Here is a 23,276-nt window from a genome sequence, read left to right on the forward strand (position 1 = left end):
GTGTCAAAAAGCCATATCTCTGGGTGTTCATTTCCAACTTCTCTTTCCTTGTAAATGTTTTATTAATTTAACCAAGAAAAAATACCACCTTTTTCATCCGATTCAATTATTTAGTTCTTTTGAATGGTAAGGGTTCTGCTGGGCTTGAACATGTTTTAAGTTCTAGGGGTATTGTAATAATGTAAAGGTTTATTGCTCTACTCTTTCTTTGGAGATTTTGTTCCATTTTTTGGATCCAGCTTCGTCTGCTTGGAGTATCTTGGAACCTTCCTGTGTGTGAACTGTTGTGTCCAAGTTATATCATAAGTGGTTATTTCTCTATTATTTTTGTCTTCATGAATATATGTTCTGAGTAAATGTTCTGTGCAAAGAATTTTTTTCTTTGTGTATTTTGTTTATATGCTATAAAATAAAGAAAAAAAAGATTTGGCAAATAACTTATAGATGCTTTTTGCACGTATTTTAAATTGTGCAATTCTTTTCTCACCAGTCCTAAATTTGATACCACCAAAATATTTGTTGCTCCTGAACTCAATCTTGCCAGATTTCTTGTGATGTTCTGCCTTGTCTTTTAAACTGGGCCTTCATAATGATCCTGATTTTAATATGATTATTTCCCAGATTGGCACACATTGTTTTATCATCAGACTATCCCCTTATATCTAGCTCAAGAGCTTCTTGTTCTGTGGCTATCTCCTTAACAAGATTTTTGACAACGATTCTGGCTCAAGAGCTTAATTTTGTGTCCAATACAGAATTTAAGTGTCACCAGGGTCCAGTTGGAGAATGTATTGTTAGCTTTGATGTGATCTTTTCCTTCTCTGCTTTGAAATAAAAACTACTGGTAAGTGTGGAAAATTGTTTGGCGGAGAAGCCTAGTGGTTATAGCCATGAGCTGAGATATGGGAAAGCCAGAGTTCAAATACCACTGCTGCTGTCTGATCTGGGAGAAGCCACTTAACCCTCCACTGCCTCAAGTAGAAACTTAGAGCCCTGTTTACTAAGTTGTGGTAAGGGCGTGCTAGCATCTTTAGCACACGCTAAACATGCTAGCACGCCTTAAGGGCCCTTAGATTGTGAGCCCTCCAGGGACAGGGAAATACCTAAAGTACCTGAACGTAACTTGTACTCGCGGGAGAATTCTGTACTACTGAACATTTCAGAATTTGCTCAGAATTCCCCTTCTGTGCAGTAGACTGCACTTGCACTCAGAATTCTGGACGGGGACCAAGGAGGCATGATCTGTTATTTGTTTTTTTTACAGGATCCATTCCTCCCCACACTCCCACCAAGTCCAGACTGTTTCAAATACTTTCCTTAGCCCGGAGCCAAATCTTTTAATAGCAGAGCAGGAGAAGGAAAGCAGCTTCATGTCATGCTGCATCCTGCGCGTTCTACAAGTATCAGTTTGTGTTTGAGTATTGCTAACCTGGCCTAATAAAGCTTTGAATATAGGTAGTCAAATATTGACTAACTTATTCCTTCGTAGTCTTGAGTTATGTCAACTCAAAGAGCACTGTTATGCTGTACTTAAGCTACTCTGTAATCATGGACTCTTTCAGTATAAGAAAATTAGGGCCATGTTTACTAAGCAGCGTTATAGGCGCATTAACATTTTTAACTAGTGTTAACCATGTACATGCCTACAATATTTCTATAGGCGCCTACATGGTTAGCATGCACGCTAAGTGTAGGTGAGCTAAAAACACTAACACACTTTAGTAAACAGGGCCCTTAGTTTGTTGTCCTCTGCTCTTATAAATGGCCAGCACGTGTCTAAATTCAGTGCTGAAAATCCATTCAGTTTTCATAAGTAGTAGTAAGCAAAGTGATTATACCACATGGAAAGTTTGCTTATGTAGAAAGCAGTAAGTACATTGAATAGGAACATTTAGCCTTCTGACCACCATTTTCATCCTTTTTTTGGAACTTTAGGGGCAAATGAAATTACCTTGGTCACATTTTTTTTTTATAAAGTCCATATTGACAAGCACCACAGCACTAGCTAGTATAGCACATTCCAGATTTCCAAGTTTATTTAGAGTTTACTACCCCTCCCTATGGCAGCTTTCAGGGTGGTTTATAATCTAACACATAGAACAAATAAATGAATAGTCATAAAACAGACACACAGATTTTAAGGAAGGGAGTAGAACCACAATAATAATAGGAAAGAAACAGAGAGAGACAAAAGGGAAGGGGAGGCTCTGTAAGTTAGGTGGATATCCTGGACAGAATGTAAACATGTCAGGAGAAAGCATCATCAAAAAGATAAGTTTTAAGATCTACCTTGATTGTGGTCTTAAGGAGCCTGGAAGAGCATTCCAGAGTTATGGTCCTAGAACAGAGAAAGTAGAATCCCTGATGTGTTCATGAACTATAACATGATAAGAAGGGATTACAAGCTGGTTTTGTTGAGCTGACCAGAGAGTTCTTGAAGGACTGTACGGAATTAAGTTGTTGGAGAGATACAATGGTTCTCAAGTGGCCAAGATCTTGGGAACTAAAAGAAAGATTTTATAAGTTATACAGTGATTGATCGATAGCCAATGAGCGTTCCACAATGCTAAGCTAATTTTGCCCATAACAGTAATATGGTTAATCTGTAATAGGTTGTTGCAGGTGATCACGAATAATAACAAACCAATAACCATTGTTTTAACATATATATGGAACCTTGGACTGTTCATTTTATGTCATATATTGAACTTACAGACAACTATGAATCAGATAAGGAGTTTGCATGTTGAGAATTTTGCATAGAAGTTATATGAAGACAGTGTAATTATAGTATGCACTTTATTTCTCTGAAGTTCTCTGCATAAGTTCTCTACACGGTTGACCATAATACTCGATACTAATACCGTTGCTTAGTACATGGAAGCTGTTCATTTCATTTTGTCAAGAAATAGGACTCTTACAGGCGGAAGAGGGGAGATGATATGGATGTTTAAATACCTACGTGGCATAAATGCATAGGAAGCGAGTCTCTTTCAGTTGAAAGGAAGCTCTGGAACAAGGGGGCGTAGGATGAAGGTGAAAGGGGATAGACTCAGAAGTAACCTGAGGCTCTAGCGTACCAAGGGCAGGGCAGTGGGTGCAGTCTGTCCCGGGAGCAGGCAGCAAGGAGTACAACGAGCAGTCGTCCGGATATTGGCTCTGCTGATCCCCTGTCCTGGAACAAGAAGTTCACATCAGAGGGGGCAAGGGACTGGCAGAACCATCAGCCGCATGACTGCTCAGCGCACCTCTTTGGATGAGGGTGCTCTGCTCCGGTTGCCAACTACAGTAGGTATGCCAGTGACCTGAGGAAATACTTCTTTACAGAAAAGGTGGTGAATTCGTGGAACGGCCTCCCAGTGGAAGTGGTGGAATAAAAAACAGCATCTGAGTTCAAGACAGCTTGGGATAAGTATATAGGGTATCTAAGGGAATGATAGGGGGAGTAGATGGCATGGATGGGCAGACTGGATAGGCCATATGGTCCTTCACAAATAGTGTTTTGCAAGTCTTCACACCCTTGTACATTTTTCATATTCTAAAAGCAATATGCATTAAAGTAGGAGTTTGTTTCACTGATCTGCACAACATATTTTACACTTTAAACATGAAAGAACAATTATAGAAATATTTTTAAAAAGTAATTGGGGTAAAAAACAAAAGTCTTGATTTGCATTACTAGGCTCAGTGCTTGGTGGAAGTCTCTTTTGGAGCAGTAAGCTCCTTTTGAGTTGTTTCAGATAAGAGTCTACCAACTTTGCACAGCAAGATGGTGGTTTTGCATGTTCTTGGCAGAATAGCTCAAGCTCTTTCAGATTGGCCAGGGATTGATTGTGGAATGTACTTTTCAACTCTTGCCATAGATTGTCTGTTGGATTCGGAGCGGGGCTTTGATTGGATTGTTCAGGGACTTTTCAGTTGCTGGATCACTTCATTGTTGCTTTTGCTTGGTGCTGAGGATCATTGTTGTACTAAAGAGTGAATCTCCTGTACAGTCACAGATCTGTGGTAGATGGTAACAGGTTTTCCTCCAGAATCTGCCTGTCCTCTGCACCATCCTTCTATCGCTCGATCTTCACAAGCCTCTCTGTTCCTGGTACTGCTAAGCATCTCCGCAACATAAAGCCATCACCACCCGTTCTTTACTGTAGGGATGGTGTTAGCAGGGAGATATGCTATCTTTGCTTTATGCCACATATTGCTTGGTGTTGAGACCAGAAAGTCTCACTTTAGATTCATCGGATCAAAAGCATTTATTTATTTATTTATTACATTTGTACCCTGCACTTTCCCATTCATAGCAGGTTCAATGCGGCTTACATAGTAGTAAGATTACAAAGTATAGTGGAGAGAATACAGGCTAAGCTTAACAGAGTAATGGAGATGTATAGAGAGGTAATGTTATAAGGGAGAAGGGTAGAGGAGGTAGGAGGAGGTGCCAGTTTTAGGCTAGATTGAGATAATCTGGGGATAGGGTCTGTGTAAGCATAGGGAAATTGGAGAAGGCGTGGTCTGAGTCATCGTTGTCACAGGATCGGGTGATGAATAGATGGGTTCGTATAGTTAGGTCGTGGTATTTGGATAAGCTTCCTTAATTAGATGGGTTTTCAACGATTTTCTAAAGGGTAGGTAGTCTTTGATAGAGTGAATGGGTCTAGGTAGGGCGTTCCAGAGTTGACTACCTTTGAAGGAGAAGTTGGAATCATACAAGGATTTGTACTTGAGTCCTTTGCAGTTGGGGTAGTGCAGGTTGAGGTAATTTCGAGAGGATTTTGAAGTCTTTCTGGTGGGTAGGTCGATCATTTGGTCTTGTAGCTTGGGGATTCTCCATGGATGATCCTGTGAATCAATGTGTGGACCTTGAAGATTATTCGTTCTCTTATAGGGAGCCAGTGAAGCTTTACACGAAGGGGTGTTGCACTCTCAAATCGTGGTTTACCAAAAATGAGTCTGGCTGCTGTGTTATGGGGCAGTCTGAAGACTTTTCAGGATTTGGACTTTACAGCCTAAGAAAATGCTATTGCAGTAGTCCACGTGGATGAGTACGGTGGATTGTACCAAGTTGCGGAATGCTTTCAGGGGGAGATACTGTTTAACACATTTCAGTATCCACATCTTGTTGAACATTTTCTTCGTAATGGATTTTGCGTGAGTTTCAAATGATAGATGCTTATCTAGTGTCACTCCAAGAATTTTCAGGTTGTTGGATATGGGGATTGTGACATCAGGGGTGTTAATAGTTGTTGGGAGGAATGTGGAGTGTTGGGATGAGAGGATTAGGCATTGCGTTTTCTCTTTGTTAAGTTTCATCATAAAGGCGTTGGCCCAGGAGGTTATGTTCATGCCAGTTGTTATTTTGTTGGAAATTTCTGATAGATTGGATTTGAAGGAGATGAATATGGTGACGTCATCAGCGTAGATGAAAGGGTTGAGACCATGTCTGGATAAGGATTTAGCTAGGGGGATCATCATAAGATTGAAGAGGATTGGGGATAGAGGAGATCCTTGGGATACTCCGCAAACTGATGACCAAGGAGAAGAGATTGTTGACGTTGATTTAACTTGATAAGATCTAGTTGTAATAAAGCCTTTTACCTATTTGATGATATCTCCGCCAATACCTATTTTATGTAGTAGTTTTGTTAGAATGTGATGATTTACCATATCAAATGCACTGGATAGGTCAAATTGTAGAAGAAAAATGTTATTTCCAAATGATATTGCTTTTTTGAATATAGATATTAAAGTGAGTAGCACAGTTTCTGTGCTATGGGCAGGACGGAATCCTGATTGCGACTTATGCAGAGTGGAGAGTTTATTTATGTAGTCATTGATCCTCCAGCACACATACGGTGTCCCCTAAATGTTTCTTTGCATGGGCTATAGAGCACATCATATAGCTTTTCTTCAGCAGTGGCTTCCTTCCATACAGGTTATGTAGGTGGAATAATCTTGAACAGTTAATATTTCCCCCAATCTTAACCAGAGACTTTTTTAGTTCCTTTAGAGTAATTATAGGCTTCCTCATGACCTTCCTTGGTAGTGTCTTTAAGTCATAGCTGCTGAATGCGGAGGGACGGCCTGATTGAGGTAGTGTCTTGGTGGTGCCAAACTGTCAAGTGATGAACCTAAAAGTGCCCCAGGGCTTTTTGAAATGCACTGAAATTTTCTTGGTCTTCCTGCAATCTGTACTTCTGAATTATCCTGGAGTTATTTTGGCAGCTCTATGCATGGCATGCTGGATTATTTAACCAGGAGTATTTAGATCAGCTCAATTATTGTAATTGAATACAGGTGATCTCTATTTAAATTGTTATGGGCCTTTTTAAGGCAGTTTTGGGAGCAGAACTAATTTGGATTTGCTGTAATGAAGGGTGTGAAGACTTACACAATGGAAGACTTTTTGATTTCCTTAATTTTTTTTTTTTTTAATATTTCTATAATTCTTCTTTCACTTTAAAAGTATAGAGTAGGTTGTGTAAATCAGTGAAACAAACTCCTACTTAAATGCATTTAGATTTGTATTTTTTAGAGAGCAGAATATGAAAAATGTGCAAGCGTGTGAAGACTTTTGCAAGGAACTGTACAAGTCTCAGGGTGAGTTCAAGGCTAGCTTCATTTTCTTCTCCCCTTACCTCCCCACACAAACATGTGACCTTTGCCAAACCACTTATCTCCCTCTTCCTCTCGTGTTCCCAAAACAGTTATTTTGAAGCATATTGGAATTCCTTTTGTAGATGAAAGATAACTATATAAATAAACTATAGTGTTTGAACGTAATCTGTTAGATGTCACATTGAGAAACAAGTGGGTAAAACATGCAAAGCATGGCTTATACAATTCTTTCCAAACTCTCTGCGTGAAGATACATTTGGGGGGGGGGGGGGGGGGGGGGGACACACTAGGAACTAGGGAACTTGCAGATAAAGGTTTTAAACTCTGAAAAATGTACAGACAAATTCCCCATCCTTCTCTCTTGTAAAATTCTTCTGAAGCCAGACTGTTGGCAATCCTAACCTCCTGAGTCCAGAGCACATCTTACAGGGTCTCCCTAAACATGTGGACACAAAGTATGTGCAGAGTTTGCCAGTGGCTTAATTTGACCTTGCCCATGGCAAACATGGTATTTGGCAATACACATAGCATCCAATAAGAAAACTGAAGAGAATGAAAATTATAGGAAATTTTCATTCCCTGTTTGCTTATCTGTGAGGTCTGTATGTGTTTGTGTGTGTATATATCTGTTTTGTGTTGTGTGTATGCTGGGCATGTGTTTTGTCTGTGAGAGAAGGAGCAGGAGGTGGGGGTACTTGCTGGGTGGCAAGTTTTACAGGTTGGGGCAGTTTGGATCATGCAGAAGTAGTCGTGGGGGATTATTTTTTGTTGTGGGGCAGTTGCAGGGGGAGGTAGATTTTGGGGTTGGGGCAGTGTTTGAGATGTCTCAGCTGCAGGTAGGGTAATTTGCGGGGGTTAGTTTTGAGGGGCTGGATCAGTTTGCAGAGTGGGGCAGGTGGAAGGTTGTTTTATGGGTTGGTCAATATGGGAGTGGTGTGGCACTTTGGGGGGCTATTTTTAAACTGCTTTATCTTATTCTCTTACTGCTACATTTCACTCTTAAGTTTCTATGCCACAGAAGTTGGAAAAACTTCTCCCATAGAAATGCATGGAGCAGTTTTTTTTTTTTTTTTTTTTGGGGGGGGGGGCGTTATTTCTCTGGATCCCCCATTCTGATTTGGCCAATTCTCAAACTAATCGTGACTTTCTACCATTTTCCCCCTTATGCCAAGTTTCATCCCATTCCATTAAATTTGCAGAGAGTTATTTTGATCCCAGATAGATAGACAGGCGGATTGGAAAGATTTAAAAAGAGGCAAAAGACAGATTGAGCAAAAAAGAGCAGAATTTGGCTTAACTGTGTCCAGGCAATGTAAAACATACCAGGAGACCCCATCGGGTGATTTTCTACAAGCATTCAAGGCTGTACATATTCTTTTTTTTTTTTTTTTTTTCTTTGTTTCCTTGGTGTTTTTTTTTTTTTTTTTTTTTTTTTTAATTTTAGGATTAGCAACCAGCTACAGCCAGAAAAGTATAAATGCTTACACAAATGTGATGGGCTTCCTGAAGTTTCATTGGCTGCTTGCAGTCCTTGCTTGCATAGGCTGCAGTAATAAGGCTCTGACCTGGTTTCCATGACCTGTCTACAGACACAATGTTGTGCAAGAACCAAGACCATTGATAAGTGGCACAGAGCACTCCCACCCTCCCCAAGCCGCAGCTATAAATATTTCTTTGGAAGAAGTTTCCAATCTTTAAATCAAACAGCAGTTTCCTTTGCTCTCTTGAGAACAGCATCTAACCACTGTAACTTTCAAGAGCTGCAAAAGTTCCAATTCCCTAAGGAAATGAATTATGGGAATAAATATCCTTATTACAAATACTCCTAAATTGAGTCTCTAGTGCAGTAATCTCCTAGGTTATGGTATTAGAAGAACACTACAAGTTAGAGCTTAAACAGAAATAATACAGGATAGGAATGGAACTGATATGACATTTCATATTTCAAAGAGAAAAAAAAGCCCTTGGTGTTCTCTCTTTTCTTTTTTTTTTTTATTTCTTTATTTATACATTTCACATATACAGTACCAAGAACACCTCTTGTACAATTTAGGAGAACTGTAAGTACATCTTTACACAGGAAATCTCTACCCCCCAACACACTCTCCCGCCTCCCCTGTTAGTCCACAACTGAAGCCAGTGACCAAGCCACTATTCTGGGAAAAATTGAAACTAGAACAATCCAACTCAAAAAAGAGACACTGAAGGGAGACGTGGAAGGCAATTATAACTGAGGTGGAGATGCATTCGCCGCCCCAGGTGCCAGAGAAGGAGCCCCCCTGTCCCCCCAGGAATCCAGGAATGCTTTCAACTGCACAGGGTCAAAAAACACATACTTTACAGCATTCAACTTCACCACACATTTGCAGGGATAATTGAGCCAGAAAAGGCCCCCCAACTGAAACACAGTGGGGCGCAACTTAAGAAAAGCTTGTCGCCTCCTCTGCGTTACCTTGGTCACATCAGGATACATCCGTACTTGTACATTCAAAAATTTTTCTTTCCGAAATTTAAAGAATAACTTCAAAATCCTATCTCTATCTAACTGTGAAACAAATGTCACTATAAGAGTAGCTCGCTCCCGCCGCTCCTCTTCACCCTCCAACTCCCGAATAAAGTCCAAAGTGTCAAACCGCCCAGCAGACTCCTCACTAGCAGCCTGCTCGCCCTGAGCCCCTCGCTTAAAAGGTTGCAAATAATAAATCTGCGAGATAGGCGGGCACGCCGGCTCAGACACCTTTAACACTTCAAAGAGATATTTTTTAAAAGTCAATATCGGTGCAGTCAGCTGTTGTTTAGGAAAATTTATCACTCGCAGAGTATTAGCCCTCTGCCGATTTTCAAGCGCCTCAATCTTCCTATGCAACCATTTATTTTCAGTAATCATGGTTGTTTGTACCGCCTGAACCGATTTAATGGCCAAATCATGGGCCTCAGCTCTTTCTCCCACTGTCGTTATTTGCAGTCCCAATTGGGTAACAGTCTCAGTTGGAAGCTGAGAGGCCTGCGACAGTAATAACATTTTCTTGGACAATGAAGTTTCCAAAGTAAGCAAAGCATCCCAGATAGTTTCCAAGGTAAAGTTTGGAGGTTTAGGCAAAAGTGAAGACTTACTCAAAACTTCAGCACTCCTCTTGGATCCCAAAGAGAAACCGGCCCCCTCCTCCAGATGGTGTCCCCCTGGAGCACCGCCGCCCTGCACGCTGAAAATCCCCCCTTCCGGAGTATGCTGCGCGCTCCTGCCCGAAGCAGGTCCTGGCACAGGGCCGCCCGCCCCCTCCTCGGAAGCCAGGAAGCCCTGTCCGCTCTCAGCTCGCACCGACGCAGGCATGGGAGGCGGTTCCCTCACCTCCTGGCTGAGCTCCGTCTCAGGCAGCAGGGACGCTTCACCTCTCTCCGCCCCTCCCGACAGCAAGACTCCCGAACTCAGCTGGCTGCCTCCCACCACAACAAAGCGGTCCATCGTGCCCGAAGCGGGTCCCGCGAGTGCCCCAGGACCAGGCACCCGCTTACCCTTCCGCTTCGGCATTCTGCAGGTAAACGGGACTCAGGAAAACAAACACCACCGAGCAACCTCGCCGCACTCCCTTCAGGCCGCCATCTTGGTCCCGCCGCCATCTTGGTCCCTCTCTTTTCAGTATGTTTCATTACACTAGGATTTCTTCAAGACTGAGGAGAGTGCTGCAGAGACCATGCCTGGAAACATTTCTAAAGTAACTTGCTTATCACTAATGGAGTAGAGAGGGTGGTCAGGGAGAAAGGGTAGGAGAATGACAAAAGGAACCAGTAGGCAAAGGGGGGGGGGGGGGGGGCTACAGTCAGTGGAGGAGTGGCCTAGTGGTTAGGGTGGTGGACTTTGGTCCTGGGGAACTGAGGAACTGAGTTCGAGTCCCACTTCAGGCACAGGCAGCTCCTTGTGACTCTGGGCAAGTCACTTAACCCTCCATTGCCCCATGTAAGCCGCATTGAGCCTGCCATGAGTGGGAAAGCGCAGGGTACAAATGTATCAAAAATAAAATAGATACTATTGGAGATTCTACATGGAATGTTGCTACTATTGGACATTCTACATGGAATGTTGCTATTCCACTAGCAACATTCCATGTAGAAGGCTGCGCAGGCTTCTGTTTCTGTGAGTCTGACGTCCTGCACGTACGTGCAGGACGTCAGACTCACAGAAGCAGAAGCCTGCGCAGCCACATTGGTGATCTGCAAGGGCCGACTTCTACATGGAATGTTGCTAGTGGGACTCTGGGCAAGTCGCTTAACCCTCCATTGCCCCATGTAAGCCGGATTGAGCCTGCCATGAGTGGGAAAGCACGGGGTACAAATGTAACAAAAAAAAAAAAAAATGGGATCCTGGTGTGTGTGTGTGTATATATATATATATATATATATATATATATATATATATATATATATATATATATGGCTTAAACAATCCTGGGAAGAGAGGGGGCTCTTTAATGAGCTTCAAAGGAATCAGTGGAGGATCACTATGCTTCAGGAAACACATTTGAGATGGAAGGATGAACATTTTCTGAAGCATAGGATCTACAATCAAATATTTTGCAGCTCTAAGGAAGGGGGTTCTAAAACAGCAGGCGTAGCTATCATAGTGCATAAGGATGTCAATTTTTCTGTGCTAAGGGAATATAGGGATAGAGAAGGTAGGGGGTCCTTTTACTAAGGTGCGCTGAACAATGGGCTGCGCGGGTCGTGCGCAGATCCATTTTTTAGCGCACCTGTAAAAAAGGCCTTTTAAATTTTTGCCAAAAATGGACGTGCGGCAAAATAAAAATTGGTGAGTGTCCATTTTGGGTCTGAGACCTTACTGCCAGCCATTGACTTAGCAGTGTGGCCTACGCACGTCAAGTCGGAGTTACCGCCCGATTTTCACCACACGCCAGAAAAAAATATATTTTCTGGTGCGCGTAGCGGATGTGCGTCAAGAATGAAATTACCACACGGGCCATGCGGTAGCCGGGCGGTAACTCCAAATTGACGCACATTGGGCATGCGTTGGCACCTACATGGCTTAGTAAAAGGGCCCTTAGGTGTCAGGATCAGATTGTAACATTTATTAATATCTATGCACCAAATCAGGGACAGGATGAACCTTACAAATCACTAGAAAAAAAACTCCGTTTTTATTTGTAGAAGGAATGGTAATAATGGGGGATAATTTCAGTTTGGCGATGGATGCATCATTCGGCAGGAGGGAAAGATAGGAGTCATTCTTGTAGGATCCATATATACCAGAGGTTTTCAACCCAGTCCTCGGGGCACACGAAACCAGTCGAGGTTTCAGGATATCCCCATTGAATTCAATGGGGATATCCTGAAAACCCCGACTGGCTGGGTGTGTCCAGAGGACTGAGTTGTACTGAGTTGAAAACCCCTGACCTACACCAACTAATGAAGGGACTGAATTTGGTGGATATTTGGAGACTAGATCATGCAGTACAGATGAACTATACCCACTACTCGCCCAACATCCCAGTGCCAGGATAGTCATAAATTGGGGCAGTAGGAGTCGTTTTAAATGTGTGGAGGAGTCAGAATTGAACCAAATTTATCTATCTGATCATGAACCAGGCTGGGACACTTTTAGTAAACTGAGGGGAAACCAAGGGGTTGTGTGTCTGAAATTACAGGATAATTTGCTTCAGTATGTAGAGGCAGACTTGGAAGTTGAGAGACACAGTGAAAATGATATATGGAACATGTTAAAAGCAGTGTTATGGGGAGTTTCTTAGTGTGAGGGGGGGGGGGGGTGCAAAAACGGTCACAAGATAGGGCTGGAATTGAAGGAACATAAAGGGCACAAACAATCCAAAGAATAAAAATGAAGGGTGACAAAATGGTATGTACTGATAAAGAAATGAATAATATAGATTTATAAACAATGAAGCCTCAAAAATGAAATAGAAAACGAAGTGTTGGAGTTTGACAGTAGAATTATTATTTCCTATTTCTTCTCCAGTCACCTATTTATTTGTGTGAATGTAAAGAGATATGTTCTCTGTCAGAAAAGGGTAGGAAGATGTTAATGGTGGTACAGTGAGCTTGTTACAACACGCTGAAAAACAAAGGGGCCTTTTTACTAAGCCGAGTAAGCGTCTACAAGTGCCCAATGCGCGCCAAAATGGAGTTACCGCCAGAATCTTGCGGTTATTTAATTTTTGGCGCACATCCGATACGCATGTCTGAAAAATATTACTGCCCAGTTACCACGTGAGTCTTTACTGCCAGGTCAATGGCTGGCGGTAAGGTCTCAGACCCAAAATGAACGTGCGGCAATTTTCATTTTGCTGCACGTCCGTTTTCAGCAAAAAAAAAAATAGGGTCTTTTTTACAGGCGCGCTAAAAAATGGATTGGCACATGGCCAAAACCCACGCCTACACTACCGCAAGCCATTTTTCAGGGCACCTTAGTAAAAGGACCTCAAAATGCAGCAGGAGCCTGAAATGGGACTTGAAGCAGTGAGTAGTTTTTCTATAGAAAAGATCAGTAAGAAAAATAATTAGGCATACAGAAGGGCCATAAAAGAGGACATTTGTTCCCCTCTTGCTTTGAACCCCTAAAACACAGACACCGAGTGACCTTACAATAAATTGCAGTCTCTAAATTAAGGATGTTGTATATTTGAACAAATACAATGTGAATTTTGTTGAAGGATTATACCATTAGTCTTTACTGAAATGCTCTTTAATTGAGGTTAAAGGGATGATAGTTTTAAAAATGTTGGAACAATCTTTCGCTTATCAGGCATTGTCCACCTGGAACTATCTTCCTTATGAAATTAGGTTTCAAACCAATTATCTTTCTTTTCACATAAAAATAGACATCTGTTTTGGAAATTTTTGGGTAGTGAATAATAATTTTATTTTTAATATTATGTTATATATTTGACAACTGTATATCCTAGTAATATCTAGTTTAACTCTTTTGTAATCCCCATTACATGTAGGGGTAACTTGCAAAATATAAATTTGATTTGTATTTTATTTTATTTGTCTCAAGCAGGTATAATTTGCAAGTACAATGCAAGTTACTGCAAAGCCGCAATTGGGTCTTTCTGGATTTATAGGTTGTAAAATTACAAACATTAATGAGCCATAGAGTTAGTTGACCCTTTGATTCATTTATTTATTTTGACGTTTCTACCCCACATTATCCCGAAGATACTCGGGTTCAATGTGGGTTACAATAAATAAAACAACAAGTAAGGTTTACAATGCCATAAACAAAATATCAAGTAAGACAGAGTAGCACAAATAAGAACTAAACAATAAATAATTGATGGTCAGTTACACTCTAACACTCTCTATCAGTGGGAATCCCTGAAAACATTCCTCTTCAACAAGGCCTACAATGAACACCTATAACCTCACTAAGTCACCTCACCAACCCACTCATTCATGAAAGATCACCTTTTACAACTATCCTAAGTACTCTCTTCCTTCTTCCCTCTTCCCTTCCTTGATCGATACACATTACTAACTGTAACAGATATCCTGATATGACAATGTCAATAAATTTATGTAAGCCACATTGAGCCTGCAAATAGGTGGGGGAATGTGGGATACAAATGCAATAAATAAAATAAAAATAAATAAACCTGTCAAACAGGAAGGTTTTCAGATGAAAACTACACATGTGGACTGGGATATGTTGCACTTCTCAGTATTCAGCCTGTTTTCCAGGTTTCATGAATCTGAATGCACTTTCTTCTGAAATCTAGAACGTAAGTGCCATGCTGGGTCAGACCAAAGGTCTGTCGAGTCCAGCATCCAGTCTCCGATAGTGGCCAATTCAAGTCACAAGTAGATCCATCCCACTAATTTAAATATATAGCACTTGCATTTGGGATAACTGAACACCTATAAAGCTCAGTTATCATTTGCAGACCTCTCATTGCCAGGCTATTTACCATCTACTTTCACAGTGACATCATTCATCTCTGTATACTTCAGTGACATCATCCTCTGGAGTATCATAATCACAGAAATCTGTCAGCACCTCAGAGATATGTTACTGCCTCCATTCTTATGTCGTACTGTTATACTCTAGTGGTCTGTTAATAAACTCATGCACGGTCCTTTTCTGTTGCTTGAGCACCGTTGTGCCTGAAGGTTTGAAGATTCCACCTTGTTTCAGCAACTGAAAGATTTTATATATAAAGATAAGTTTTTACTGATGAATCTCCATTAGTCTGTAAAGAGCCAGCTGGTATGTCTTAACACCTAATATCTTGTGCACGGATGCTTATTTATCAAAAGCTCTATTTGGGTGGTAATAATTCATTTTGCTCTTAATTTGGTAAATGTATTAGCATAGCTTTTGCATTTAACACATGCTCTATATAGTACCATTTTTTTTAACCTTTAGTACTAGTTCTGTCACACAGTATATTTTTTACTTGCTTATCTGAAGAAGAGGGGTTAATTTACTTTTATGAATGTTCATGTTAACCTGTGGATCACTGAGGTGTTTGAGAATTTGGAGGAAGTCTAAATATTGAATAATTGTTTGATCTGTGCCTGTAGTGGCCCTTAATTTAACAGTTGCCTTTTATTTACTTTTATTGTTCGCAACTTAAACACTTAAAAAAACAGAATTCATCATGGCTAAGTCTGGTGTGAAATTTCTAGCCAACAGTGCAAAAATAATTTAATTATACTGATGCTTAATTCCTAGGGTGTAAGTTCTTCTCAACTGTAGGTTTTAGAGTACAATTAAGTAGAGAGAAACTTTATAAAGAAAATCAACTGGAAATCATTACTAGTTCCTTGAGTCTCCACTTTTGTAGTGTTTTTTGCCCCTTCCCCTACACATGCAGAGGACCAATGAGAAAAAGGAGATCACGAAGGGCAGGATCATTGACTCCTGAAAGTGAGGAGGCTTTCAGAGAGCAACTATGGACATATGGTGACATCTGGTTATAGTAGAGCTCATAAGTGCTAACAACAATAAAAATCTATAATTTGCAAATTCAGATTATTTGTATTGAATATATTTGTTTTAAAGGTACTTAACTTATTATTAATCTGTAACATTTTAGGACCAGGAGGATATTCATAACACAACTTGCTAAGTAGTGTCTACCTGCTGATGCTGTACGTCAAATGTTGAATTGTTGACAAAATGAAATGACATGTTGTTGCCTAATTTTATTGAAATTATCTTCTTACAACATATTCCAAGAAAACATGGAAACACTACCACTCCGATTATAGAATTTGTTTCTCTCTTTTCTTCTTTCTCTTGTTTTTTTTTCCTTTACTTAACCACTGCAGTCGGTACTGGGGTTGGAGTGCAGATGGGCTGTCGAAGCACCCTCCTCCTTTTTCTCAGTCTCACTCCATCCCCAACGCTCCTTCCCACAAGGCTTTCAGGCGCTCTTACTCTCCCAGGTAACAAAGCTACCTGTTCAACTTGTTTGAGGTGTCACAATATTATTACTACTTCTGCAATTACATTTCAAAAGACAGTGAATTAATTGTGAGGTAATAGATACCTTGTTTAGATTTGGCATACAGCTTCTTAATTTTTTTGGGGGAGGGGGAGAAGGAAAAGCTCTAGATATTTTGGTAGTTTGATAACAATTCCTACCTTTGAGGGTTCAGGCAAGTCTGTTTTTCAGGATATCAGCCATAAATATCCGTGAAGTCCATCAGCCTCCTATAAAAGTTAACTTGGAGATCCAGACCTTCAGGGGCCAGTGTCGAACATCTTATCTATAGTTGTAGGGGCACGAACTCACTGCTTTAACATTTTTTTTTTTTGCAATGCATAAAGGAATTTTTCATTAATGTATATAAATTTAGGGCCCCTTTTACAAAGCGGCAGTAAGCCCAACGCAGGCTTACCACTCGCTAAATAGGAGGTACTGTCGGGCTATCGCAACAGCCCTGCAGTGGTTCCCACTCCCAGTGCGTCGTCATATCTGGCGCTACAGAAAATATTTATTTTTGTAGTGCTGAGGTGTACCCAGCGGTAATCGGGCAGTGCCGCGCTTAGCCCAGTTACCGCCAGGTTAGCATGAGAGCCCTTACAGCCACCTCGAATGGGTGGCAGTAAGGGCTCTCCCCCCCCCCCCCCCCGAAATGGATTTGCGGGAAGTGCTTTACTTGCCGCAAGGCCATTTCCTGCAGAAAAGAAAGACTACCCTTTTACCAACTGCAGTAAAAGGGGGGCCTTGGCGTGTGTCAAAAACGCGCCAATGCCAGCGCAGGTCCCCTTTTGCCGCAGCTTGGTAAAAGGGGCCCTTAGTTCTGAAAGAGTAGTTGAGACTATATAGAAATACAAGCAATGCATCGTCCCTTTCATTTTCTAATCTTACAGTAGGAGAACATTTTTATGCTCAAATATATTCAAAAACATAAACTATACATCAGTATACCAGCTTATGGTTGTTTGTTCCACTTACCAGCCCTTAGTCTGGATGCAGTATGCTAAAAAGATTTAACCTTTAAACATTCCTCCTAAATCTTTAACTCCCCCATGCTTCAACCCAGTATAGCTGCACACTAAACACCTACACTTGACTCCCTAATTCCAGACATCAGTCAACCCCACTTGCCTGCTAGGCTGTAAAAATGGATATTTGGTATTTAAATGGCTGCCGTTTCTTACAAAGATCCAAACACTGATCTTCTCACTTCTCCTTGCCCTTCTGACTTCCTCTGGTGCTTATTTTTAATTTTCTCTGTAGTCTTCCAAAATTCTAGAATTTTTGGCTACCATACATCTAGAGTAAATAAATTTGGATTTGGAGATTAAATATAATTCCTCGTCTTTGCAAATCTGAGCTCTGAGCGTACTACATTCAGATGCAGTAGATGTTTCCCTGACCCCAGAGGACTTACATTCTAAGGGCAAAATTTACTATTGTGCATTAATGTGATTTATTCTCATTATTTGTAAACTGGCCCCGTTGCCTCAATGCTACCTGTTTGCATTACCAAGGTGGAATAATGCGCATTAGTAAACATAGCCCTAAATTTTTACCTGAGGTACTAGAGGGTGACGTGATTTGTCCAAGGTCACGGGGAGCATGAATAGGAGAAATGGAATTTGAACTCTGGCTTTGCTGGTTCAAAGACTGCTGCTCTAGTCAGTCATCTTTTTAAAGCAAGAATACTGCCTGGGAGCTTTTGATTTAGGTGCTGCAGAGTGGCATCCTTCTAGCCCTCTGTCACCACTGGCACAAGCAGTTTGTATTTTTCAAAAAAGGACACCATTATATTGTACATTAACATTTTTTAAAAATATTTTATTGATAATACAACAATATACAAACATAACAAGATAATATCAGATATCGTCAACCTGTGTCTATTCTATAGTCCCGCTCCCTCCCTCTCTCAGTCAGTGGTGTTGATTCCCGCTCTTGAAATTGTTCATATGCTGACCAGATGTTCGTGAAAGTTCTCATGGTGCCTTTCCTCTTGGCGGTCAATTTCGACATCTGGTATAGAAAGTCTACTTTATGAGTTATCATTTGCAATGTAGGTGTTTCTGCTTGTTTCCAGGCTCGAGCTAAGGCTATCTTAGCCGCTACAAAATATTGAGTAGCCAATCTGTGTTGTCCACTGGAGAATGAGCGGGGCCGGAAATGGAGGAGGCAGTGTTCTGCCCTCTTTGGGTATGATTGGAGCAGCACTGTGTTTACCAACTTCATCACTTCCTCCCAAAACAATTCTACTTTCGGACATGTCCACCAAATATGGTAAAATGTGCCCTGAAGGCCACATCCCCGTCAACATTGTCCCGAGGTTCCCGGATATATCTTTTGCAATTTATCTGGGGTGTAATACCACCAGTATAGTAGTTTATGCCCATTTTCATTGATAGATTGTGCTGGGGATGCTTTGAGTAAGTATTTATAACTGCTCATCCATGTTGTTCTAGGGTGAGCGAATTGCAACACCCTCTCCCACCTCTTATGATAGTTAGCTTGAGGGTCTGTCCTACCCAATAATGCAAGATATATCCGGGATATACTACCTCTGCCCCCTCCCCTGCGCATTGCTAGTTCGAGGGTTGTTTCTTCTAAATCTAACTCATCTTGCGCTTGTCTTCTAATAAAGTTACGTAAACAGCAATAGTAAACAAGGTCTCTCTCCGTCAATCCATATTCTTCCTGAAGTTCCCTAAAACTAATCCTATTTCCCTCTGACCATACTTGCCCTAGTGTGTATAGGCCTGCTTTAGCCCAAGTGTCAAATATCTTATACATTAACATTTTTGAATGAGTCCCCCAACAGAATTCCAGAAAGAATCTTTAGCACAGCACTGAGAGAAAAGGACTATCCATAACTAGCTAGACCATCTGTCAGGTTGGTTATATAGTAAGTTCAGAAGAGCGTAGAGTTTTCAAAAGAGCATCTTGCAGTAATTCTTTAGGATTTTTATTAGTTGCTATTCACTATAGGCGGCTTTAAACTAATATGTAATTGTTTTCTGACTGAACTTTCACATCTGTTACTCATTAGAGAAATAGTGATCTTTCCCTGTGGTTAGTTTCATAGAAAAATATTTTATTCCTTAGATGAATATTTTTCATTCTGCTTCCCAAAATAGCGTTGCATATTTTATGGTTATATCTGTTTAACTCCACTTCAAATAATTGTATGTTAAGGAGGTGCATATGGATGTGTAAGGGCCTACTTTCAAACATTTCTCTGGCAAAAAAAAAAAGAATAACATTTGCTATACATTTTACCGACACAGCACTTTTTTCCTTAGAAGTTAAAATAGGCTTGACATGGCATCCTGTATTTTCATATCCAAATGCAACAATTGCCACTGTGGCTGAAACAGTTGTTTGTTTCTACTCAGTACTGTGTGGCTATCAAACTGAGCCACATGATGCCTGAATACCCATGCTGCTCTTTCAGACTCATGGCAGTTTGTGTATTGTGGAGCTCAAACTCGTTGAGAGCTTCGTGATAGCCATCTGAAGGGAACAGGTGTTGTAACTAGAAAGTGGTGAGGAGGGTTAACTAGCTAGAGACTGAGGATACTGCTGGGGAGAGGGCGACTACCGCTGAGTAGTTGAAGTGGAGGGGTAGATAGCTGGCTGGAAAGGGGAATGGTGCCTTGGTGGATGGGAAACAGTTGACTGCTGAGTTGAAGGAGAAGGAGGGTCGTAGGAGCCAACTTTTCAAAATGATTGTGGTTGCTAAACCCAATGAAAATTACTCTTCCATGGACACAGTTAAGAGTTACTTAGAAACATAGAAAAATGTAGGCAGATAAAGACCATATGGCTTATCCAATCCACCCATCTACTCTCCCTATCATTCCCTTAGAGATTCTATGTACTTGTCCCATGCTGTCTTGAATTCAGACACTGTTTTCATCTCCATCACTTCCATCAGGAGGCCGTTCCATGAATTCACCTCCTTTTCCTTGAGGAAGTATTTCCTTAGGTTACTTTTGAGTCTCTCTACTTTCACCTTCATCCTATGGCCCCTCATTCCAGACCTTCCTTTCAGTTGTAAGAGATTCGCCTCCTGTGCATTCATGCTTCGTAGGTATTTAAATGTCTCTGTCATATCTCCCCTCTCCTGTCTTTCTTCCAAAGTATACATAATAAGATATTTAAGTCTGTTCCTATACGTTTTATGATGAAGACCAATGACCATTTAGTAGTCTCCCTCTGGACCGACTCTATCCTGTTTATATATGAGGTCTCACCAGTCTTATACAGGGGCATCATCACCTCCTTTTTCTACTAGCCATTCCTCTCCCTATGCACCCAAGCATCCTTCTAGCTTTCACCATCACCTTTTCTCCCTGTTTGGCCATCTTAAGATCATCGCTTACGATCACATCCAAGTTCCGATCCTCTTTAATTCTCAAAAGTTCTTCACCACCTAAACTGTACCGTTCCCTCAGGTTTTTACAGCCCAAATGCATGACCCTGCATTTTTTAGCATTAAATCTTAGCTGTCAAATTCCAGACCATTCCTCTAGCTTCGATAAGTCCTTTCTTACATTATCCACACCATCATGGGTGTCTATCCTGTTGCAGATTTTGGTATCATCTGGAAAGAGGTAAACTTTACCAGAGAGCCCTTCAGCAATATCGCTTACAAAAATGTTAAAAAGAACCAGCCCAAGAACCGAACCTTGTGGCATACCACTTGTAACATTCTTATCCTCAGAATGAGCTCCATTTACTACTACCCTCTGTCGCCCTCTCCAATTGGTTCAAAACTCTGCTGCCCGTCTTGTCTTCCGCCAGGGTCGCTTTACTCATACTACCCCTCTCCTCAAGTCGTTTCACTGGCTCCCTATCCGTTTTCGCATCCTGTTCAAACTTCTTCTACTAACCTATAAATGTACTCACTCTGCTGCTCCCCAGTATCTCTCCACACCCGTCCTTCCCTACACCCCTTCCCGTGCACTCCCCTCCATGGATAAATCCTTCTTATCTGTTCCCTTCTCCACTACTGCCAACTCCAGACTTCGAGCCTTCTGTCTCGCTGCACCCTATGCCTGGAATAAACTTCCTGAGCCCCTGCGTCATGCCCCATCCTTGGCCACCTTTAAATCTAGACTGAAAGCCCACCTCTTTAACATTGCTTTTGACTCGTAACCACTCGCCTCCACCTACTCTCCTCTCCTCCTTCCTGTACACATTAATTGATTTGATTTGCTTACTTTATTTTTTGTCTATTAGATTGTAATTTCTTTGAGCAGGGACTGTCTTTCTTCTATGTTTGTGCAGTTCTGCGTACGCCTTGTAGCGCTATAGAAATGCTAAATAGTAGTAGTAGTAGTAGCCTTCCACTCAACCAGTTCCCAACCCAGTCAGTCACTTTAGGGCTCATAACTGAGGGCACTCATTTTATTTATTAGTCTTCTGTGGAACTGTGTCAGAAGTTTAGCAAAAATCTAAATACACCACATCTAGCTCTCTCCTTCAATCCAGCTCTCTGGTTACCCAGTCAAATAAATTAATCAGATTTGTCTGACAAGACCTGCCTCTAGTGGAACCATGTTGCCTCTTGTCCTGTAATCCATTGGATTCTAAAAACTGTACTATTCTCTGTTTTAAAAGCGTTTCCATTAATTTTCTTACCACAGAAGTCAGACTTACTGGCCTGTAGTTCCCAACCTCTTCCTTCCGCTTTTGTGGAGAGGGAACACATCTGGCTCTTCTCCAGTCTAGAGAAGCATTGAAAAGGTCTGCCAGTGGAGCCACTAGAACTTCCCTAAGTTCCTTCAGTACCATTGGATGTACTGATATTGCTTGATATTGTGGGTGCTCAAGCACCCACAGAGCTGGCTCCTATGAGGGAGGTTGCTAGCTGGAGAGGGATTAGGTAGGGATATCTGGGAGGAAGAGTAGCTGGCAGGAGAGAATAGAGGAAAATGCAGATGGCTAGCTGAGAGATAAGGATAGGGGATGGGGTTAGAGAGAGGGATACTGCTAGTGGTGGGAGGGGGGACTGAGAGAGAATGAGACTTGAGAAGGGGATGTTAAGAGCGGAGGAAACTGGTGGAAGCCAAGGGATTGAGAGAGATTGGTGGGATCAAGGGAGATGAGAAAAAGAGCAAAACTGGCGACCTACATTACTGGCCTGAAATAGTAGACTTTTTTTTCCGATACACATATAGGGGGGATACTTTTATAAGTGGATTGAGCATATAGAACTTGCTCAAGTAAGTGCTTATAAAATTGTCCAATGTCTACGTATGTAAAAAGTTGGCTGTGATAAGTTATAGTGCCTACTTTTGCATGATATACCTGTAAGTGTTTGGAGGAGTGGGGTAGAGAATGGGCAGACTAGGGGCAGGATTGACGTGTGTATTTATAAAATATGCCCATTCTTACCAGCACATACCAGCTTCAGAGTAGATGTAAATATGTGCCCCTCCGTTCCCTAGAGCAATTTTATAAAGGTGCTTATGTTGCCTTTTTAAATGAGGCTGAAAATGAAAATTCAGACCTTAGGTAAGCTGTGGCAGACCTCGAAGGCGATAACACTTCCCCTTTTTTTTCCACTCCAAGCTGCTGGCTCCAGACCTTTTGGGGTGTCTCCTAGATTGAATGAAAGCTTGTCACAGCCTGATTTAATGCCTCTTTGTAGGAGATGCGAGTTCAAGGCTGTATTCATGAAAATACCTTGCTCTTCAGGGAAGATATTATTTCCTTCTGATCTTCCAACTATCAAGGTTCAAGGTTATGTTTATTTGATGAATCGCCTAAGGTAATGCCATCAAAACGATTCACATATGATAAAAGCATTATCACATTGTATAATACATTGAGGGGCATAATCGAACGGGGTGCCCAAGTTTTCCTGAGGGCGTCCTCGCAGGACGTCCTCAGGAAGGGGCAGGGAAACCCGTATTATCGAAACAAGATGGGCGTCCATCTTTCATTTCGATAATACGGTCGGGGACGCCCAAATCTTAACATTTAGGTCGACCTTAGAGATGGTCGACTTTAGAGATGGTCGTCCCCGGTTTTCAGCGATAGAAACCGAGGACGCCCAATCTCAGAAACGACCAAATCCAAGCCATTTGGTCGTGGGAGGAGCCAGCATTCGTAGTGCACTGGTCCCCCTGACATACCAGGACACCAACCGGGCACCCTAGAGGGCACTGCAGTGGGCTTCATAAATTGCTCCCAGTT

At 41.5% G+C, this 23,276-nt stretch overlaps 1 protein-coding gene across 5 annotated transcripts in view; it reads left to right on the forward strand.

Annotated features, from left to right (window-relative positions):
- CLASP1 (cytoplasmic linker associated protein 1) overlaps nt 1-23,276 on the forward strand; it is a 484,411-nt gene that overhangs the window by 373,766 nt on the left and 87,369 nt on the right. The window lies entirely within an intron of this gene.

This window comes from Microcaecilia unicolor, chromosome 7 (genome assembly GCF_901765095.1).
Source record: "Microcaecilia unicolor chromosome 7, aMicUni1.1, whole genome shotgun sequence".
Lineage (NCBI taxonomy): Eukaryota > Metazoa > Chordata > Amphibia > Gymnophiona > Siphonopidae > Microcaecilia > Microcaecilia unicolor.